The following is a 22682-nucleotide window of genomic DNA, read 5'->3' as shown; positions in this document are numbered from 1 at the left end:
AGGAAAATACCATACATTAATATCTATGGACAGATAGACAGTAGTATAATGAAGCTGTGAGGGGTAAAGGAAATAAACCAGTCATGACCACAGTGAAGTTTCCGCACCCTGTAAGGTTTCTTTCAGTTTAAATCCAGAGAGATATTATAACCTATTTATACACATGTAAATGGATTAGAAGTTTGAATGAAACCTCTACTTGGTTAATAATAGACACTTACAACACAGCTTGATTTCTGTTCACAAGCATTGCACATCATGCAGAGACACTACTTTAACCCCTTAAAGTTTTTAAGGCACTGAGAAAAGAATAGTGGGGTTTGGACTTTCTGGGGTCTATTGACTTTGAACTAAATCTTGTGAAAGAGATACCTCAGAAAATACCATGCTGAATTACACAAAATATACTCATGATATAAACCATACACACACATTGAAACCAGTATTTCATTAGTTCTTTGAAAAAAAAAAAAAAAAAAAAAAAAAGTTGACAGGTAGTAAAGTCTTAGAACAAAGAACAGAAGAGATTCAGGAAAGTAGAATAAGAATTTGTTAACTTTCTAAGTGGTCAGGAGGAAAATCTATATGTATAGCAATCTATAAAGCCTTCTGAAATGCAGCTGGCATAATATTTCATTGCATATTCTTCAGAAATAGATGCAGTTTTACTGTAGGATACAGGTAGCTGGTAACAAATAGCAAAATCATTAGGCACAAATGGTTTTATGTAGATTAGATGGCAAACTGCCTTAGACATTACAGACAGCCAAAGGAACCTAAGGCAAAGCAATCATTTACGTTCCCAAATCTGGATGCCATCAAGACCCACCTCTAAGTCTGAGTCATTTCATCTTGAATATTCTGTAAGCCTCTTTAAAAATCTTTCAGATGATTCTTAATCCCTGATGAAATATGTTACTTTCATGTTTGATCTGCATTTCAACAGGCACAATATAGGCATCTTTATTTTTGTCTCTACCTTGATCCTTTCTTCTGCATTGTACTGAAGTTAGAAAAAAATATAGGTACCAAATATTTTGGTGCAATTTTACTCTTTTTTCTTGAATTGTTTCTGTCTCTCCTCACACCCAGACTTGTCCAAGTGGGTAATCACTGCTTTTATATATGCCTCTAAATAGTTTATGATTTATCTTCAAGGAAATTGCAACATTTGTATTGCAATTCTTCACCATTTCTTTAATTAATTAAACAAGGTGGCATCTTAAAAATCTAATACAATTATCAGAATTTCTCAATTTTATCAATCCTATAGGATGTGTCTGCTGTTATTACAAATAGACTTATGCTAGGCACAGGCCAGAAAAAAAACCCTGCACCCAGTAATGCCTGCACTGGTCTTTCAGCTTAATTTTGACGTTAGGGTAGATTTACACTAATATATTCAGTCTCAGAAATGTAGGGTGAAGTATGCACCTTTTCCCTTGGGAGAAAGTTTATTTGAGGGATGGAAGAAAAGGGAGGTAAAGACCTTCTGTCACACCATTGATTCCATGATGAAGAAGTGGCCCGCTGGTTACACAGACAATTCAGCCACAGTTTGGCTTCGTTCAGCTTTGTTCAAGACAGTCACACTGTAGGAGTGAGAATTATTGATTGAATTAATACTATAACTTCATTTTGGATAATTAAAGAAAAACACCTCAAACTTACTTATTTTAAACCTTTTAAAAATCAAACTGTGATAATATGAGGTAAAACAGCATTGTTTATATGGAGAGGTCTTTCTAGCTGTCAACATATTTTTAAGCAGAATAGTTTTAGGTATCAGTAAGATTCAGAAAGTCTCAGACAATCTAAGAAGGCAATAGGATGAAAATCAATTGAGCATTGGGGACTGAATTTATCAGCAGTTCCATGAAGACTCTTCTACCTGACCTACTTTCCCTTTTCTCCTTTTACACCCATTACACACTGACCCAGTAGTCAGTGGCTCAATTTATCTTATTTTAAGGTAGTTCTATGAAATAAATCAGACTAATCATGTTCAAAAATAAGTTTGTTTATAAGAAAAGCCTTAAGACAAATGTGGTTAGCTGCAGATACGTACATACATTGCTGATGCCTATAGGTCTGCTCAGGCTGTAGGCATGAAGATGTCCTGTGGCATATGCTAGATGAAGACAAAGAATAAAATTATTATTCTTTTCATGACAAATGGTGTCTCTCTCACTGGACATTTTTAATGGATGAACCAGATAAACATGTGCCATGAGTTAATGTGGGCAGATCTGGCCCTTCTGCAATGGAAGAAGTGAAGATTTTACTGACTTGTGGGCCTTCATAGCATCAATTTGCACCATAAAAGTAATCACAGTTGTTTTCAAACAGGTCAGAAATATATCTGTTTCCAGCATCATGACATTTTCTGCATGACATCACACAGTAAAAGAATTATTTTCAAATATTAATATCTTTGGTTTGGTTCATCCAAACCTCTGGGGTTTGATTTTTTTTTTTTTCATAGGGCAGGTGGTAATAAGAGATGAGGAAGCAGATGTATTTTTCAAGCCAAAAGAATATTGTTGAAAACAATGTGGATATAGTCTAAATTTTCAGTCTGTTGTTCTTAGTAATAGTTTAAGAAATAATATTACAAAATTCTACTGGCCTAGTTTTTTTGTGAGGGGAAAACAGGGAAGTAAAGGAGGTTTTATGTAACCGTAAATGTTCTGTACATAAAATATGTAAAAAAAGTACATTTAAAATGTTACTAAGGCTGGAAAAGCATGACTCAGAATTAGGATATGCCACAGTGATGGTTGCCTGCATAGTCTGTCTGTTCTGTTCATGAACTGTAACTAAATCATTAATATTTAACCATATACTTCTTTTTTGATACTGTCCCTGCCTTATTCAACTCATATGAAGAAAGGTGTTTTGTCACTTGTTGCATTGTGTCATGCCCCATACATTGAAGACTATTAAAACCTGTACTAAAGAGGTAATTATTTTTTTCCTTCTTGTGCTCCGATACAATGTGCTTCACTACAATGTTTGACCATTCTTCATTTTCGCAATGGATTTCAGAAGGAGCATCATCATCGTAATTTTAAAGATGGGACATTAAAAAGCTAAGGACAGAAACAGCTGATTGGGTTACTGCATGAGAGCAGATGGCCACAAAGGTATTCTGCTCACAGGATAAGACACCAAACTAAGTTTCTGAAGACAGGTTGATTGATGGTCTCACTATAGTCAATGGAGATTCATTTAATACAGTTGGTGGAATGCAGAGAGCTGTTTACCTCACTTTAAAGTAGACATCCAGAATTCAGTTTAGCTGCCAAACCATACAGATTTAATGCCACCTAAAGTCCCTTAAATCAACAGCTCTCCAGCAGTTCCTCCAAATATTCTGGAGAACCTGAGTCATAGGTGTTGCTCCTGACAGAATCAGCTAGAACAAGGAATTTCACAGGGCAATCAATGCTTACGTGTAGGCAAGCTGAACAAGCTGTCATGTCTGTAACTGGTCACCTGAATTATTCCCTAAACTCTGCTGCTGGGCATTTTCTTCAGTTGTAAGGGGAACTTTGGCACCCAGCTCATGCAGCTAAGTAAAGGTAGCTGTCATCAATGAGATGCTGAATCCTGCCATGTGTGTTATCTAAAAAACATGTTAACTGATTATGTGGATGGCAACTGTACTGTTAATGAATTCTCAGCCAGACTTCCATTAAAAGCTGTAATTTGATTGTATTCTGAGGTCCACAGACTGAAATCTTCCCAGTTCTTCAGTGTGAATGCCCATCACTGACTTGGCTTTGTCCACCAGTCTGGTCAAGTTACTCAGCAGTGTGTAGTGTGACAGCATCCCTCATTTCAGTTGTCCTTGTAAGCATATGCATCCCAGGCCCTGCACCTCACGCTGGGTACACACAAGAAGAGTAACATCTAATATCTTACTTCATCCTTTATTCCAAAATCCAGGTTCATCACCAGATTTCCCTTGTCCTGAGCACTGAATATGCAGCTTCTGAGGTTAACATTGGATGTGATCAAGTAATTATGATGAGGCATGCCTGGAGTGTTTAGAAGGACTACCTCAAGGAGTAACCTTCTGTGTTTCCCATACAGCAGCTATGAGAAGTCCATCAGACTAGCAACACACCACTTTTCTAGATCATTAAGGTAGCCTTTTTATTTCTCCCATTCTTGATATCCCAGAAATAAAAGACTAGAAACAAGAACAGCTTTATATGAAAGAATACAGTGAAACAGAAGGTCCTTGTCCAGGTGGGTGATACAAAGCCATCAGCCTGCAACACTTGTGCTAAGAATCATTTTATTCTCTGGAGTGGATGAGAGAATAAAGTGTAGTTATTTTGAACAAGATAGTTCAATGAAGGATTCTGCTGCCTGTACTGGAAGACTTGAACTTTATTTTATGATATCAGTATTATGTAAAAGATGTCTGTTTTGCTGAGTGTAATGGTCACCAAAACTGTATCCTGTAGCACAGCCTTACAGACGCTATTAAAGCAAAAGACAAAACTTTTGCTGAGACTGTGGAAATTCTGCAAAATTACCTATCCCCAAAGCCACTTGTGATTGCAAAGCATTTATGCTTTTATAGATAGAATCAAGAAAATGAAACCTTTACTGAATATGTGACTGGATTAAAGCAATTAAATGAGCATTGCCAGTTTGGAGGGAGTTTAACTGATGCATTAAGAGAATGGTTAGTGAGTATTATACAAAATAATTAAATCCAGAAGCAGTCTTTGATGGAAGCAGAACTGACCCCCAAATCTGCAGTTGATGTTGCAATTTCTAAGGTGCCAGAGAGTTACAGCACTTCAGGAAGCTTATACAACAAGTTGGATAGTCTCAGAAAGCACAGCACAGAGAACTGGAAGATTGTGTGCCTCCAGTGAGAAAAACAATCTTCCAATACTAACCATTGGTGGTTCAAGGACAAATTCTGAAGGAACTGCAAGTAACAGATACATTCAGAAAAATGTCTGGGTCAGTGCAAAAAGTAAAATTTCCACCTCATAAGGGCAATTGTAAAGAGTATCTGATGCACCATCTTGCAAACAACCACTATGAGGCTGCATGAGATACTGTGGCATCTCTAATCTAGCTACTTTAGAAAACAAAAAGAGGAATAATGCTTAGAATGGAGCCTGAGAATGGTTCTGCTGTTTCTGTCCTTTAATAGCAGAATTGTAAAGACCTTGTTTAGGAGAGTACAATGCAGAAAAACCTTACTACTTTTAAGAACGTGTACAGAGGAAATTAGTCTTCTGGATGTTATTCTGCAGAAGTGATAACTGTAAACAGCATATGCTAATATTTTGTTTTGTAATACATTGGTCACGTATTCCTCAATAAACAATGGCTGAAAGAAATTCAGCCGGACTGGCCAAGTATAAAGTGTGCAGGCTACAAAAATAATCATGAACTCTTGCTCAAAGCAAAAATTAACTGAACTTTAAGCAGATGATATCTTTCTGAGATGGTGCTCAGAAGCTTAAAACATGAATGTAGAATATCGTAGTTGCTCTCTCTTCAATCACGTTTTTTTTGCTATGCTTGCCCAATACCTTTCTTTGCAGAACAGAGAAATACAGAAAGAAAACCTCACCACTTTCATATCCCTGATAGCTTTTTACTCAAGGTTAAATGAAGTAAAGGGAACCTGCAGTAGCAGCAGTAACAAAAAAGGTTGTCAGGATATGTGTTGATTCGCATTCTGTTAATTGTGGAATGTATAGTGTGCTGCGCCAGACTAGAAGATACTTGTCTCATTAGTGACTAGCAAGCATTTCTACGCCTTAAACCTATTGGCAAAGGGATACTGGAGACGGTGAGAAGCAGCACCTTACAGCTTTTTCAGCCTAATAGACTAACATTTAGAACAGCATATCTGCTTGCCCTTTGGCAGAAACAATGGCTCTTGGTTTTCATGACATACATTGCTGTGTGTTATTTGGACAGTATATACACATGAGGGAAGTAGTGCTGAACACCTTGAATGTCTGTAAGATGGAGTACAGTTTAATGCAAATGATGAAAATTGTCAATACTTCAACAAACCAACTTTATTTGATGTCACACAGTAAACAAAATGGTGATAGCCCGTGGATGCTCTTGACAGAGCCTAGGTACTCAATCTTCAAAAAAGTCAGGTTAACTTTTCACTCTGCCCCATGGAATAGTTTCAGCAGTTTCACAGTTGAAAGTCCCAATGCCTTTGCACCTGGATCTCTGATCTCTCTCTATATATATATTTTTAATGTCCATAGTGCTCAGGTAAAGAAGCGTAGAGTTGAATTGTCCGTAAAGCTGGGAGAAATTAAACCACAGAGCTGATGGCCACTAGGGGAAAAGGGCAAAAATTCTTGCTTGTTGTTCCTTCTTTTACTTTTTTTACAAAACTTATTTTGCTTACCAGTATTCATAATGTTACTGTTCACATGGTTATGTTCTTCTCTATAACAGATAGATAATTAATAATGGTGTTGAATGAGTCATGGCTATGAGAAATAACTGTACTGCAGAACATTTTGAGAAGCTACATATCCTTCAGCACTGTCAGCACCACCATCCAGAGTGTAATAGGAAGTATGCCAATATCCTATAACAGGTTTCATCTATGAGTGCCAACGATATTACACAAATAATTAGGTGGCAGTAATGTCACATTATCATGAAATTAGTGCTTCTTCTCTTCTGTCATAACCTGTAACCAGTCTTTAACCAGTCTTAGAGCTGCTCTTCAATACTTGGATTTACTTTTTCAGTATGATCCAATCTCTTTCTCCAGCACGTGTCATTCAGACCTTCCCTGATAAGATATGGATGTCTCATGCATGTACATCTCCAGATGTATGTGCATGTTGGAGGGCAGGGATGAAGAATCTTGGAAAGGAGACAGAAGATGAAGAGAGAAGTCACGTATCACAACATAAAGCAAAATTTCACAATAGAACTTCCATTACAGGTTGAAATCCTCAATTCATTATTCATCAAGGGAAAAGATTTCAGTAAGATTGTCTGAGAAAACACATTAAGTGTTTAAAGAAAGAAGATCCCCGTCATCACTACCAGCACTGAAAATCTGTCCTTATCCAAAATGCTGAATTTAATCTCAGTATGTTGTGGCATCATGGCACATTTTTTGCTATCAGTGAAAAAGAAAGGATGAAACAGTATTGCATTTTGTACCCCCAAACCAGGAGGAAATGCTGTTTTAGATAGACACTATTAGGTGTCTTTGCACCTGTATCTCTCATCTATTTAAGTTGTTTCATTGTCAAAAAAAAACCCCAAATTTGCAAAGGAGCAGAACATGAGAACTCAACCTGGCCTATGCAAAAACAATCTTATATGGGAGTTATTTTCACCTCTGTACTAAACATTATCCAGATAAGGAATTATGTAGATGGGAATACAGACATAAAATTCACGAGAAAATTAAAGAAATCAAATAATAAATAATTTTCCAGTAAGGCCTGAAATTGGGAGAATTGTAGTAGCCTTTATTACACCATGAGCAGTGATGCCATGTTCCAATAATTAAAAAGGGCAAAAATAAGTGAGGCAGGCAGAATCACAGGTTTATTGTTTAAATAGAAATGGTTCATATCTTCTTGACATGAAAACATTGCTGCTTAATTATCCCACCAGAAGCTCTTCCTACTTATGATAGACCTATTTTTATTCAGCTATTTTTACAAGACTGGTTCTGTGTTCTGAACAATTCTGTCAATCAGTTCAAAATATTTTTGTTCCTGCATCTTTTTTTGACCATAGGAAACATCTTACCTACATTACTTAAATGTTTCATAACTGTCCTTTGACATGCTTCAGTAATGATCATCAGATAAATTAAGTAATGTATACCAAGCACTTGTACGTAATGTATTGCTATGAAACTAGTCACTAATAAAAGAATGACAATGATTTCCAGAGAGATATCCTACAGGTGTAATAGCTCTACATTCCCTGGATACCGGGGTTTATCTCAGACCTCCTATATCAATGGAAAGAATTTACTCCCAAAGGCTTTGACTGGTAGGGAATACCAATTATTTTAGACACTGTCTTTTGTTATTTAAGACTCTGAATGAACATGGATGAAAATAAACAGTGCACCAGGACTGTTTTGCTGGCTGGAACAACTGCAGAGAAAACATCTGGCATCTCAGGCCAGGATTCTGGAGGCAGGATTTCACAATGTCAGGGCAACACAGATGTTTGAATGAGCAGCCCTTTCAGTGAGACAGACTATTATTTTGATGATATACTGTGATATTACTTAACAACCATGGTCAGGAAACAATATATCTCACAGCACTAGAAGCTGTACAAACATAGAGCAAATAGAATTTCCCTGGTAGCGCAGAAAATTTTAGAAAATCAAGCAGGACAACAATTGAACACAGTGGAAAATAAGAAAATTGTGGTGGTTTGACTCTGGCTGAATGCCAGGTGACCACCAAAGCTGCTCTGTCACTCCCCTCCTCAACTGGACAGGGGAAAGAAAACATAACAAAAGGCTCATGGGTTGAGCTAAGGACAAGGTCACTCGGCAGTTACTGTTATGGGCAAAACAGACAACTTGGGGAAATTAGTTTTTTTCATTACCATTCAAATTAGAAAAATCACATTCCCCCCACCCCTCTCTTCTTCCTGGGTTTAACTTAATTCCCAATCTCTCTCCCTCTTCCAGCACAGCAGTGCAGGGACAGGGAATGGGGCTGGGGTCAGTCCCTCACAGCTGTCCCTGCTGCTCCTTCCTCTGCAGGGGCAGGACTCCTCACACTCTACCCTGCTCTGGCGTGGGGTCCTCCAGGGACTGCAGGTGGGGATCTGCCCCACCATGGGCTCCCTGGGCTGAGGGCACAGCTGCCTCACCGTGTGCCACGCCGGGGGCTGCCAGGGAACCTCTCTCTTCTGAGCTGGGGGGCTGCAGAGCTCCTGCTTTCACACAGTCTCACTCCTCTTTTCCACTGGTGCAGACATTTTTGGGTTTTTCCCCTCCTTAATATGCTATCCCAGAAGTGCTACCACCATCACTGATGGGCTCAGCCTTGGGCAGCAGTGCGTCCCACTTGGAGCCGGCTGGCATTGGCTCCATTGGACATGGGGGAAGCTTCTGGCATCTTCTTACAGAAGCCACCCCTATAGCCCCCCTGCTACCAAAACCTTGCCATGCAAACCCACTACAAGTATAGTGAATGTTTTGCTCACTTGCTAATATCAGTCATCACCAGCCCTGGCACGATTAAAGGCAAATATTCTGGTGTTATGACAGAGTACAATTTCTAGGAAAGGATTAAAAGGATGGTAGTGGAAAGACTTTGCAGATGATTTCAAAGAGTTTTTTAATACTATGAGTGTCAACACCAGCAAAGCCTGAAGGTGGCTGTTTGCAAATCTAACAAGCTGGTGAATGAGGCTAGCACCTCCTCTTACAAATTAAGGACAGTAAGTGAACGTAACTGTAGTGAATATGGCAGTTCAAAAATGCTGGATTATTCACATTAATTTTTAAATTCAAAGAATCAGTCATTAACACATATTCCTACACTGCAGTTAAGTCTTTTTTTGAGAAGTCTGAATTAAAAACTCAGTTTTTCTACATACAGAGTAGATTAAATTCAAAGCTATATATTAATATTCCAGAAGATGGACACACAGCAATATCATGAAAAATAGGATTATTTCACACAGAGCTAGCCATGAATAAAAAGCCCTTCCGAGTACAATATGAGCAGGCATGCTGTTAGGATGCCAGTTGGCTTCATCATATGGAGATATTGCTGCCTTTAGTGTCTGTTTCTCCACAGACTGACACAATAAACCGAGGATCCAAAAAGCTAAGGGCTTCTTAACTGCTCATTGACACAAAATAGTGGTCTCCAAGTACTCTTTCGAATGTCATTACACTCTATCATGTCAGTGATCCATGGATAATAAGAGCATCTAATGTAAATCACTGGGGGGTCTTCTGCTAGCTTGTTAGGTTCTCATATAAATTTAATAACAGATTTATTTTATTTCCCTTTTGAGAAATTAAAATTGCTTGAAATGCTTTACATATAGCTACACAAGCGAAATGGTCTCCCATGTTTCACAGTGATGTGTTCATCCTTACCTTTCTGTTCTCCGGCCTCTTCCCTTCTGTTTCTCCTCTTTAGATCAGAAGAGAGCATGTTTCACCCTTATTTTATGTTCCACCAACATAATGTAGCTCAGCTTACAGGGTTCTTGTTTTTTCTACCTATATTTTCAGTCCCTCCGTCATCTACTCTTGGCTGACCCTGACTGGCAGTTCTGGCACTGGAAGGGTTCAACGAGCAGGGCTAAGCCCCCTGTGCGTGGGAGTTTTACCGCTGTTCTGCTGGCTGCAAACCCTGTGTGCAACAGCTTCCGTGAGAGTCTTCCCACCTGCAGGACTTCTCACTGGAGCACCTTTCTTGACACTCAGCAATGATGCGAACACATTTCTTTACACAGCCTTTCGATGTTGCTCACAGCTTTTGAGATATCCTTTGTCTACCATAATAAGTTCTATATCCCAGTAGTTTCGTGTGGAGGGCATGTTGGTGCAAGCCTTATAATTGTGTCCATTACAAAAAAAATGCTGTTATTTTTCTTCTAGTAATATTGGGAATTCTGAGTGTCAATGTAAAGATCGGTTAAGAATACTTGGTGTATACCAGAAATAACACATTAAGGCCTTCAATTTGAGCAACCATCTGCACTGAACTTTCATATTGCACCTATAGAAAGGTATTTTTCTGTTCCATTTCATATCCACTCAGTCCAGCTCATTACCGTTGTAAGTTCTTTGTCTTCTGTATGGACTTTTTTTCAGGGTTTACAGCTGACTTTGAAACATTTGATTTTGGATCAGCTGCCTTTTTGGAGAAAACCTTCTCTATCACCCCCATAGCAATTAAACTCTGCATCTGCCCCTGACATATTGTATTTAACTAGGTAAAATCAGCTGACTGCCAGCTGTTCTGCCAACACTGCAGAAATCTGGATGTTTCAAAAAAGCTTTAATGTTTATTTGTTCTGCAAATTGCTGAATGATACTTTTATGGAAGTTATTAAAAATACATCGAGGTTGAATGTAAATGGACATTATCATTCCTGAACAATTCAGATTACTATTATTTTGAAAAAAAGTGACAATGTTTAGATTTTAAAAAATAATAATATCAAGCAGATTATATTTTTCCTTTTCACTTGATTTAATTGGATAATTGGCATTAGAGGGATCTAAGACAATTTAAATGAAATTAATTTCTTTCCAATTTTTATTTTTAAGGAAAAGATTTCTGTTTCACAGAATATCAGTATGTATAACTATATTATGGCCTTACTAGGAATAGTCATAATAATGGAATCTATGTGTCCTTATAGGTTAAAACTGTTGTGACCTGATGACTTGCACGATTGGAACAATCAATGTACTCAGAGAGCTTGTGAGGTTTTATATTACTACTAGGAAAATTAATTTCCTTTATGTTGGTTTCTGTATGTGTACTTAGATTCATCAGTTGAGAACAATTTTCATTGTTGACATCAATCCACTGTATAAATCATTGTGACACTGTGATAACCTGTTTGATTCTTTTGTTGGGTGTGTAGCATGAAATCCATCTCTGGATTGAAATGTTGACTGATGACTGGTGCCCAGTGTAAGCCTGATGTTTAGGAGTCTCCAGTGGGCACCCATGAGAGGTGAATGAGATCAGAAGGAATTAATTCTATCATAAACGATGTCTATAATTTTGTAAGTTAATGACTCTGAAGGTTTTTAACTCCTAGTGTGTTATAGCTTAGATCAGTAGATAAGCCTGTCTAAATTATAGACAACTGCAGTTAGAGGAGATGCATCCCATCTTAAATTATCCTTTCTTTCTTTTTTTTTTTTTTTCCTTTTTTTTTTTTTCTTAATTTAGTCTAAACCAAGATCTCTCAGGTGCTCTCTGAATTTTCAGATCTGGCTTTTTCAGATCAAAATCAATGTTTTCTAAAACCACAGTGTGTTTCCTTGCATATCATAGTTGTTTTTTTTTTTTTTGTCTTAATTTTTCCTTTTGCTTCCTCAGAGTACCTGTAAATATCTGTTAGTGGAGCTATCATCAGAGCTAATGAAGTTCAGGAGCTTGCTCCCAAATTGCATAGTCTAATCTTATTAAATCAAATGACAGATATGCTTTCTACTTTTCTTTTGCCTTTTCCCTTAGATCAGGCAGATGGGAGCAGCAATTTCCTAGGCAAGTTCTTCAGGAACAATATAACAGTAAAGAAACAGACACACATTAGTGTCCATAGTGAAATCTAATGTATCACCTGACTCATCTTTATTAACTTCTGCTGAAGAGAGTCACAGCCATACCTATTAACATACTCATGGTTCCAATTAAATATTTCACTCAACTATTGATGGTACTCCATTCCTTTATCATGGCTTTATAAACACAATCTGCCCACAGAAGGTTTTATTTGGTTTTATGTTTAGTGCCCTACTTTTAGGGGTTTTTTTTCTCTAAAAATAGCAAAATATAATCAATATTTTGAAAAATACATGGAGGCATTCATTTCTTCTGAATTCATGTGAGTCTGGTAAAATGTGAGTTTAGGGGAAATGAAAATCAGAGGTCTTTACCAAATAACCCTACTTGCTCTAATATTTATGCATCATTCTTTTGTTGTTCATCATTCTAATAAATAATCTGTGTGTGTAGGAGTGTAGTGCAGTAGTATTTTAAAAGCAAAATAGGCAAAGATAAAACTGACAGCACCTTGTTTTATTTCTCTCTCTTTGTGTTTCATCAGATCGTTGTCTGGTTTATATCTGTGATATTTCTCTGACTGAAGAGGAACTATGGAAATGCTAGATTCAGTTCTGGCTCCATAGTTTCACAATGTGATCTCAGCAAAACCAATGTTGCCTCATAAATGTAAATATACTCATGATCGGAAAACCCTTTTGTTCCACACATTGTACACTTAGTTTATGGATAAAATTTAAAACTTAATGATAAAAATACTTTTCAACTTGGTTCAGTCACATGTAGTCAATTGTCTGACATTCTATGCTCATCAGAAAAAGGTGAGGAGGCTGTGTTTTACTGAGGGATTAAATGGATTTATAAGTCCTTAGCTAGTTCAAGACTTCCCTGCTATTCACGAAAACATAGTTAATCTTACAGTGGAGCTGAATAAGCTTTTAAAAGCTGACAAAAATATCCTGGGCTGGCTGGATGATATTTTTGTTGGAGCCTTATAAGGCAACTGGAACGAACAGTTTGTCAAAAGTGTAATTGCATGATGAAGAGAGGGTGAGAGTTTCAATGCTGCTTTCTTCCCAGATTAAATGGTCACTAGTAAAACACTGACTTTTTTCCCCCTTTGAATTTAATAAAGCCATTGTTTTAGTGGTCATCAGTCCTTTCGAGACACTGGCTCCAGACTGAACTCCTTGGGGATAATCCCAGCTGTCAGATGCAAATCACAACGATTATCATCACTCCATGTTCAAATGGAGATCATGCTGGGGGTGTGCTAATTCCAAGGGAGAGTTAGATCTGGATTATTGCAGCAGTGGTAAATACAACAGATGAAAAATTTCTTATGTCTTATGTTTTCTCCTCCTTTTCTTAAGCTAAAACCTTTAAATTCAAGTTTTCTCTTGAAAGCATAATAAGCAATAAACTTTAAATAGGGGAATTCCTTTTCAGCTATCATGAAATACAGAATCACCATTCTTTCTACAGAAAAAAATATTTATTGAGAAAAATAATTTGCTCATATATATACCTTGAGCTTAAGACCTGTACAGTCACAGAACTACTGAAGATGGAAGGCACCTTCTGAGACCACCTAGTCCAACTCCCTGCTCAGAGCATGGTCAACCACCACAGCCTTTTGGTTTTTCTGGTTTTCACAATTTTTTATTTCTTCTGTACACCCAGGACCACCGCTAGTCTGAAACGTGCTAACTTATAAGCACTCTAGGTAACTGAAAAACATTACTATGAGCATATCCCATTACAGCAAAACTCCCCTATTCTAACATTTTTCTGTCTGAACACACTGGAAGCTTAGGAAAAGAGTAAAGTTATCAAATTGTTAATAAAACTGATTATTTATGTGGCTACAAAGAGGAAAGGTATGCTATTAAATTTTGCATAGCTACATAACTGTCTGGGAAAATAAACCAGACTTACCAGGATTACGAATAACTTATACAAAGAACTATTTAACTGTATTGAAGAATCTCTATACAGGAAAAAGTCCTGCTAAGTCTGGGAAAAACAATTACCTGCTAAATCTCTCAAATCCAAAAAAGCATAAATGCCATAAAACAAAATTCTTTCAAATCACATAATCCATTAATATGCCAAAACCCCAAAACATAAAACAGATGGGAATGGGAACCGGGACCTGTCCCCTTCACAGGATTATGAGCCATTGCAAACCCCACGTCAGAGGCAAGCACAGCCTTTCGGTTCCACATGTGAACATTAGTCTAAACAGTATAAAATTATTGACTTCTGGTACCAAACCTTCCCACTCCTTTTCAAGCATGGAACAAAAACTTATAGAGAGGTTTGTGAGCACTGACTGCTGTCTACAGGGTCAGAAGGAGACAGTCATTACAGGAAGCTGAAGCTGCTCTGATTTGTCCACTAACATAGGTGTCTACACTATGACAGAGCCTGTGTCAATCAGACTTTCTACATTTAGCATACACATGTGTATGCTAAAACATTTCCAAGGTTTTGTTTTACAGACAGGCAGAGGTAGGGTGCAGTCATCTGCGTATGAATGTGCAGCCACACAGACAGAAGAAGTTGCCAAGAATGTGGTGTGAAAATATACCCCGAGTCACACTTTTATTTTTATTTATTTAGAAGAGAGGCTTGTTGGGTTTGTCTAGGACGATTCAACCTGCTTTCAGAAATAGAAAGCATAACTGATCAGAGGGTGAAGGGAGCAGCTGTCTGGAGTGTAACAGAAAGTGGCAGAAGGAGAGATGACAGCAGATCCCTGCCTGAGGTCGCTACCCCCGGCAGAACTCAGCCAAGAGGTTCCTGAACTGATGGAGCGCTCCTGCATTGTGCCTAAGCTGCTTCAAAACGCTTAATGTTACTGGAGCAATTTGCTCACCCAGGCCATGGGTTCTTTGGAAATACAGTAGTCTCTTTTCTGAAAGAACAACACAGTGCTCATCAACAGCTGCACTTCGGCAGTGATGATGGTACAGTCATCGACAACTCTTTTTGCTGTCTGATGCCCAAAATTCATACGGAACATTCATTCTCAGAAAACAATCTTTAGGTGATGTGGATCAGTGCAGTGAATTTTGAAGTAGATAGAGCTAGCCAAAACTAGGAAGCAGAAAACAATAACACCACCACCATAATAAAATATGAATATAGATAAAATTTAGCATTATTATTATTAAAGATAGAAAGTCAGCTCAGAGTAGGGCAAAAGTTTGTGCTTCTTTAAATTAAAAAAGTCTTGCAATAAAGCTGCACCCAAAGAGGTTTAGACTGGACATAAGGAAGAGTTTCTTTACTGAGAGGGTGGAACAGGGTTCCTCAAGAGGTGGTCGACGCCCCAGACCTGTCAATGTTTAAGAGTTGTTTGGACAATGCCCTTAACAACATGCTTTGACTTTTGGTCAGCTCTGAACCAGTCATGCAGTTGGACTAGATGATCTCGGTAGGTCACTTTCCACAGAAAAATTCTATTCTACAGTATTCTACTCTATTCTATTCCAAGACTCAAGGATTCCAGAAGCCTTGTTTTCCCTTGTTTCAATATTTTATATTGCCTTCTAATTTTACTTTATGAAGATATTACTAATCTTACAGACTATAGACTGGCATATGGTATGGGCTGTAAAATTAGAATTGGAGAAGATATGCAAGTTTTTGCTTTCCATAGATATAGAATTCCATAGGTAAATAGAATTATTTTGGATATAACCCCATTTTTTTTTTTAAAAAAATGTTACTCAGTAAATGGTATTATAAGAAATTAATTTGGTTAGTAATCTATGCCATAAAATTGGGTAGTCAGTTGTTGATCTTGTTCTGAATCTGAAGACTTAAATGCAAAAAAAACCAAAACCAAAATCAAACCGAACAAAGTTAAAAGTAAGATATTTTCCCTCTCTAATCTGCTATAACTTCATTTATAAATGGTTGTTTAATTTTTATCTCTAATTATAAACAGTACTTTATGTTGTGGGGTTTTTGGTGTATGAGAACCAGAAAATGGATCAGTATTTGAAAAAATTGACTGGAAAAAATATTATGAAAAGAAATAACCTGATGTTCAAAAGATATATTTCTCTGTAATATTTTATCATATAATTTGCAAAGCAAAACATGATATTTCATTAGAAATGTCATTCTGCCAGAATACTGGTGCATAGTACAGTTGAATTTATTATGAAATCCAAGCTTTCCGTAAAGAAACATTTCACTTAGGTACATCAACTTATGTTAAGAACTTCTGGTTTCCTGTAACAGCAGGTCCAGAACTTCTCCAGAAGCTTTACAGAAATGATTTTTTATTTCCTTACCCAAAACTTATCACTGGACTGTGTCTCCCTTTGGATTAGCATAATCCAAATCTACTTCAGGAAAATCCTTGTCTTCTTGGTTTGATCAGTTTAAAGCAATGTACTTAACTAATTGGTTTCCATATTGGTCTGGCATTGAATCAGGTACTAATGGTGTTTCTTAACATTAAAACTATCACTTCAGAAATGAGGTTGATAATGGTATTTGTATTGGCCCATGGGAATTATTAAAGCAATGAGTTTGCTTGCAAGGATTCCCACTCTGATGATACAAATTCATTTCCACTACAGAAAAGTGTTATCTCTAAAACCGAAGAAAAATACAGTTAATCACAGATATGCTTGATATTATAGTGAATCCCCCATGACATAAAAGGTCCAGATCAGGAAAAAATATCTAGTGAGTTTTTTTATTTTATTTTTTTTAATTGCAGACATTTTATCAAACTACGAAAATTCTTTTTGATCTCTACTTCTGATGCCAGAAATGAACTTGTGAAGGACTTGTCCTACTAGGAGACTGAAAATTCATAACTCACTGTCTAAGCATTGATGCAGAGGTTGAGACTGAAATTAAAACTGTTCCTGAAGACAGATTGACATTCAGGGCCAAGTTTATACCATCTCTTAGAATTGATGGGAAAATTTAACTGGATGGGCTCAGCTGGACAACTTGAAAAATTATTTCATATCCTGAGCTCAAATGATTAATAAATATTTGATTCTTTGCAATAAATCACAGGCTTATCAGGCAAAAAAATGAACAGCCATTTCTGTGATCTAACACTGCATCAATAAAGAATTGTATATATATATATATATATAAGAAAAGGTGAACACAAAAAGATGTAAATGTTGGACATATCACTGAATCTTTGAAGTGATAGGATAGAGCCATATCACTTACCATACCCATGGGATGTATTTTAAAAGTAATAATGTTACATATCCTGCTTCTTCATGCAACACGATGCATGCTTTGTCATAGTATAGGACTTATAAAGATAACAAGGAAAAAAATCTTGGTCATTCAGTACAAAATGCACATCCCCATAACCAGATTTTATCAGCTGCATGAAGTTCCATATTTATTTTTGTAACAGGAATTTCAATTTCACAAGATTACAGGAACTTTTAAGAGTATTGGGGAACATGGGGGTATTCATTTGCTCTGTTATTTACAGTAGCTGCTTTTGATTCATAATCTGCTATGACTGCCTCTGACTGAATAAATGTGAAAATGATCATTCTAGCATGCGCGGAACATGTGATTGAATTCAGAACAGAGTCCAATCCTGCTCTACAAGGTCCTGTAAAGATTCCATTGGTTTCATTAGGCTGAATAAAATAAATCTCCTTTACAAGTACACTGTATTTGTAGACCTGAAGCCAACATTATTATCATAAAACTACTGCTTTCTCCTCTATACAAGTCCTTTACAAGATATATTTCTATTGTATTGTCTATAAAAATAAAAATGCAGTCTTCTAGAACAAAAAGCACTTTTACCAAAGGGAGGAGGAACACAGCTCTGCCTTAGGGGGAGACAGCAACCCATATGCAGTATGTTGCAACCTTGAGTAAAACACACATCTGAACAACATCATGGGCAGTGAGTCAGAATTTCATTTTTACTCCTTTGCCCTTGTTGTAGTAGACTAATAGATTTGCCAAATAAGTCTCTCTGGCTATAAATATTATATATACATATATATATATACATACATATATATATTATTATTTTTTTTTAGATAGCTATTTAGGTGAACTGTAAAACCATGTTACAGCGCAGTCAATGGAATACATTAACTCACAAAAAGAAAACTTCAGGCAAAGTTATCAGCTTATGGCATGTATACATGTACATACATGTGCCCTCCATCTTCAGAATAGCTTTGGTTTGTCCCCTGTCATCCCTGGTGTTTTGCTGAGAGGTGATGACTCCATTAGTTTAGTCTGATGATTCATATTTTTTATTTTTGCGTAAAAATGGTTACAAGGGCTTTTGCCAGTTCAAAGTAAGACTAAGAATTATGCTGAGGAGCTGCAGAAGACAGTAACACAGCCTGAAATGTGAGCCCTCTGTTTGGAAATTGAGTTTCAGTTGCAGTAAACCCTTCCAGATTCTTTGCCCCTTACATAACATGGTAAATCCTGTCATCTGTTTTCTGATAGCATCTACTTTTAAGGCTGGAATGAGCAGTGCAAACATTCCTGAAATCTCTCCTGTTTGTTATGCTGCTGGGCTTGCAAGCAATCACAGCTACATACCTGAGAAAAGGATACACTGCTTTGAATGTTTACAATATATCACTGCAGCAGCTAGAAATGGACTACACCAGCTGAGTGGAAGAGAAAATAGATTGGCAAAAGTTTCTTTTTTTTCCCTCCATTTCTAATAAGTCTCCATGTTCAATAAAGTTTGTTGTCTTTTTCTTTAAGTAAACTTTTCCCAACAACCCTATCATATCTTGTTCTGAACTGTTCCTGAAGTTTCCCTGCTACAGCACTTAAGATATCTAAAAATTCTAGTTTACCTATTTAAACTCCCTAGCTTCTCTGAGAAATGCTGATATGCAACAGCTGAATATGAGAGCTTATTCATAAATACCCTCAAAGTATATAGATGTAAGTTAGTGCAGCATTTCTGAGCAAGGCAGCTCATGTCAGCTAGCTTACCTCAGTGGAGAGGAACTGATTTTTTTTTTTCTAGTAATGCTTTTCTGTTGAAATTAAAAAAAACAACAGCAAACCCCCCCAAAAAAGAAAAAAAACCAAGAAAACAGAACCCCCCTGAAATTATTCAATTACAAATAGTCTGTTTTCACCTCTATCACTGTTTCTCAGCTTTCAATTTTCAGATTTTCTTTCCAAGTTACAACTTTGATGAAAGCAGAGGTTTCATCAAAGAAAAATTTCAGATAAAAGCTTTCAGGCAGTTTTGTTTGTGACCACAATGAAGTATTAAAAAATATGTATATATATTCTACAAATATAAAGCAGGCATAGTTTGTACAGGCTTCTTGCATCCATATCATGGAAGAGACATTAGTTGACTTAACTGTCTACAATCACACCGTAAGACCTAGAGCACATGCACTAAACTGGTGTCCCGCTCTTGACCATACATATATTCTGAGTATATTTATGCCAGCCTTCTCAGGCTGGGAATAATTCAGTTTAACTCTAACTGTTATGCAGTGAAGAAGGGAAAATCATACTTAATGAAAGAATTAAAAGTCACAGAATCCACTTACTATTGCAGATGAGTCAACATTTAATTTCTTTTTTCTTATTTTTTCCCCTCGGTATGTATCCAGCTAAACAAAACCTCACCTGTGCTACTGGAGACAGACCAGCACACTGCAAGCTGAGGTCGCCGATTGCTGGAGGAAAGTAGTGATGGATGGATTCTTCATCACCCTATGAATGAAGTAATAAAACTAAGTGGAATTTCTGCTTGTGAAATTTCTTTGGTCTCCTAGCTGTCACCTTAATGAGTCAATAATTTTCCAATTTTCAAGTAAACCAATATTACTATTTCATTTTGGACACTATCAAAAAAGCAGTATGATATGTCATTTGAAGGTAAATAACCTTGCTATTTGCTACAATCTTATTCAGTTTTTTGAACGATACCTATCTTCAGATCAAGGTTTGAGAGTCCACAGAGCTTCTTTGAAAAGTTATGCTGGCAAAGATAATGATAGAGATATTTTCTCATCATTAATTGCTACAAAAGTCAGTTTTTTGACTGTGCAGCGTAGCTTTCTGGAGTCAGTGAAGACATACGTGGAGAAGTACATATAAGTGCCTGAACCAGAAAGCTGAAACCACGTGTGCATTATGTCAGCTTTCAAAGCCTGCTCATACTGTCAACAAGTGGAAGTGATGGAGGTAGCTGAGTGTTGTGAAATTGCTTGGAGGGGAGAATTACAGATCTAATATTCTAATCAGTGTTGGACATCCAAGACATCCAACATTTGTAGGTGTTATTCTGTTATGTTTGGGTAAGAACTTTGATGTTGGACTGGATCCTGCATGCAACTTTTCAGACAAGCTCTTCTGTTTGTGCCCTCTAAATAATATACCAGAGGCAGATTCCTACTGAATTTCCCAGTATTTCTTAAGTCTTTGGCTGGGTGGTCATGATTCTAGGCCTAGAAATCTTAGAAAATCTTAACAATCTTTTAAAATGCTTAACTTTCTCTGTATAATGTGTGAAGGGCTAAATGCCTATCCTGTCTTCCTTTAACCATTTGAATATGACTAGTAGATTGTCTGCAGCTGCTTTTCTCTTTCATTTGTACAATAACATATAACAGCTTTGCAGAAAAAAAAAAAAAAAGATAAAAGAAAAAATGAGTAGTCTTGGATAACCACAGTTTTCTGCATGAATAAACACACTGCGTTGGTCTGTGTGCAGTGGTGATACAGTAAGAAAATTCATAGGATTCCACTGTTTGATGCTTTACTTTTTCATTGAATGTTTTAGTATTTTGCTACTGTTAAACTATGTAGAATATACAGGAATACTACTAATCTCTAGGATTGCTAAAGAAAGGTTTTTATTTAATTTTTATGGCACATAGTTAGAATAATCTATATGCTTTTCTGACTGTGATTTTTTTGAAGTTTGATTTGGAGAGTGGATGAAAGGCATCATAGTTTGTATTGGTGTAAGCTAAGGACAGAATTTGTCCTCTAAGGGTTTATGAGGCTTGTTATGAAAACAGAAAGTATCTGGAGTATAAATCCTTACAGCAGGAGAAAACAATATAAGTATGATATGTGATGACAGTTTTGTATCAATTATGAAACCATCCTAAGGTATACTTTAACACTCACTAGGTAATTTTTTCACTACTGCACTAATTAAGAAATATTTCAGCTGACTTTTTCAATAGGCCATAAAAGAGGGTGAATAGGCAAAAACCAACCAGATGAAGCTACCACACAAGCATATAGGAAAAGAGATTAAAATTGGTAAAATTATGAGAACAGAATCAAATGAGAGCTGAAATCATTGGACCTTTCAGTGTTACTGCTGTTACTCTTTCTAAACAAGACAGTTTCATAGAAAAACTTCCCCCACCACCACCTCCGGCTTACTTCAAGTTCTTTGTGTATTTTCCTCTCAATATTGGTAATTGATGGCAGGATAGGTTGAAGAGTGATTTTAGAAAGGACAAAATTAAGCAATTTATCACCATGCAGCTGGAAACAAAGGGGATAGAGAGTAGCCAAGATATATGGCAGGGTAGAAGTTAACAAGGCTGTCTTCCAGTATGTCTCTGGTAAAGAAACAGTGATAGGAAAAGTAACTCTCTGGGAGACAGCTGAGCTAAGAGGCCCAGTAGCACAGTTATATCTCTGCCGACATATGCCTTTACGGACACTTGGGATGCTCTTCCATACGATCCATAAAGGAAAGAAAATTCAGATTGGAACTATAAATAATGAAAACCAAATAGGACACATTTGAGAAAAAGAGATACACATTTTCCATAGGAAGGAGGATGGTCAAGGACATCTTCCAGCTACGTGGAAGTAGCAGAGCTGAGAGCTCAGCTGCAGACAACCTGAAGCACCAGGACAGATCCTGGTGCTCTTCTTCAGTAGCCACTGACACATTCTTCAAGGTGATTACCACTTTGATGCAAGTTCAGTCTCCCTGTCACCCCTTTGTGTCTCAGCCACTGTTTTCCTTCCTCATTCCTTCATTTATCCTACACACACACAGGTGGGGGGTGGGGGGGTGGGGGGGTGGGGGGAAGGTAAGAGATTTTTTTTCCCTTCTGACATCAAAGACAAACATGAAGCTGTGACTGTTAGAGGGACATGCAACAGTTAGAGTAACATAGGAAATAGTACAACTTACTGTCTAACCCCAAACAGATTTCAGGAGTGATTCCTTTTGGCCACAGTGCTTTGGAAGCCCAGACCAGTGCTGTGCTAGGAGAGATTGTCTTTGTGTTCTTTGTGTCTGAAAATCCTGGCCACATGACATTTTCTGTCCACAGACCGTTCCACTTTGACTCTCTTGGAAGATTTCCGCTTGCCCTTTAACTTGACTTCCATGTTAGG

General features: G+C 37.1%; 1 long non-coding RNA gene across 1 annotated transcript; it reads right to left on the bottom strand.

Moving 5' to 3' along the window:
• Positions 1–2462: 2462 nt before the first annotated feature.
• LOC308062614 lies at positions 2463–22586 on the bottom strand. Its single transcript, XR_013927646.1, has 3 exons — positions 22477–22586; positions 19932–20018; positions 2463–6888 (listed from the first exon to the last, which is right to left on the bottom strand). It is a non-coding gene; the product is annotated as an uncharacterized lncRNA (long non-coding RNA).
• Positions 22587–22682: the final 96 nt, after the last annotated feature.

The sequence above is a fragment of the Falco punctatus genome (assembly GCF_963210335.1).
Source record: "Falco punctatus genome assembly, chromosome: 4".
Taxonomy (NCBI): domain Eukaryota; kingdom Metazoa; phylum Chordata; class Aves; order Falconiformes; family Falconidae; genus Falco; species Falco punctatus.
The sequence above is the reverse complement of the archived record's forward strand: the minus strand, read 5'-3'. Positions and strand labels throughout refer to the sequence as shown.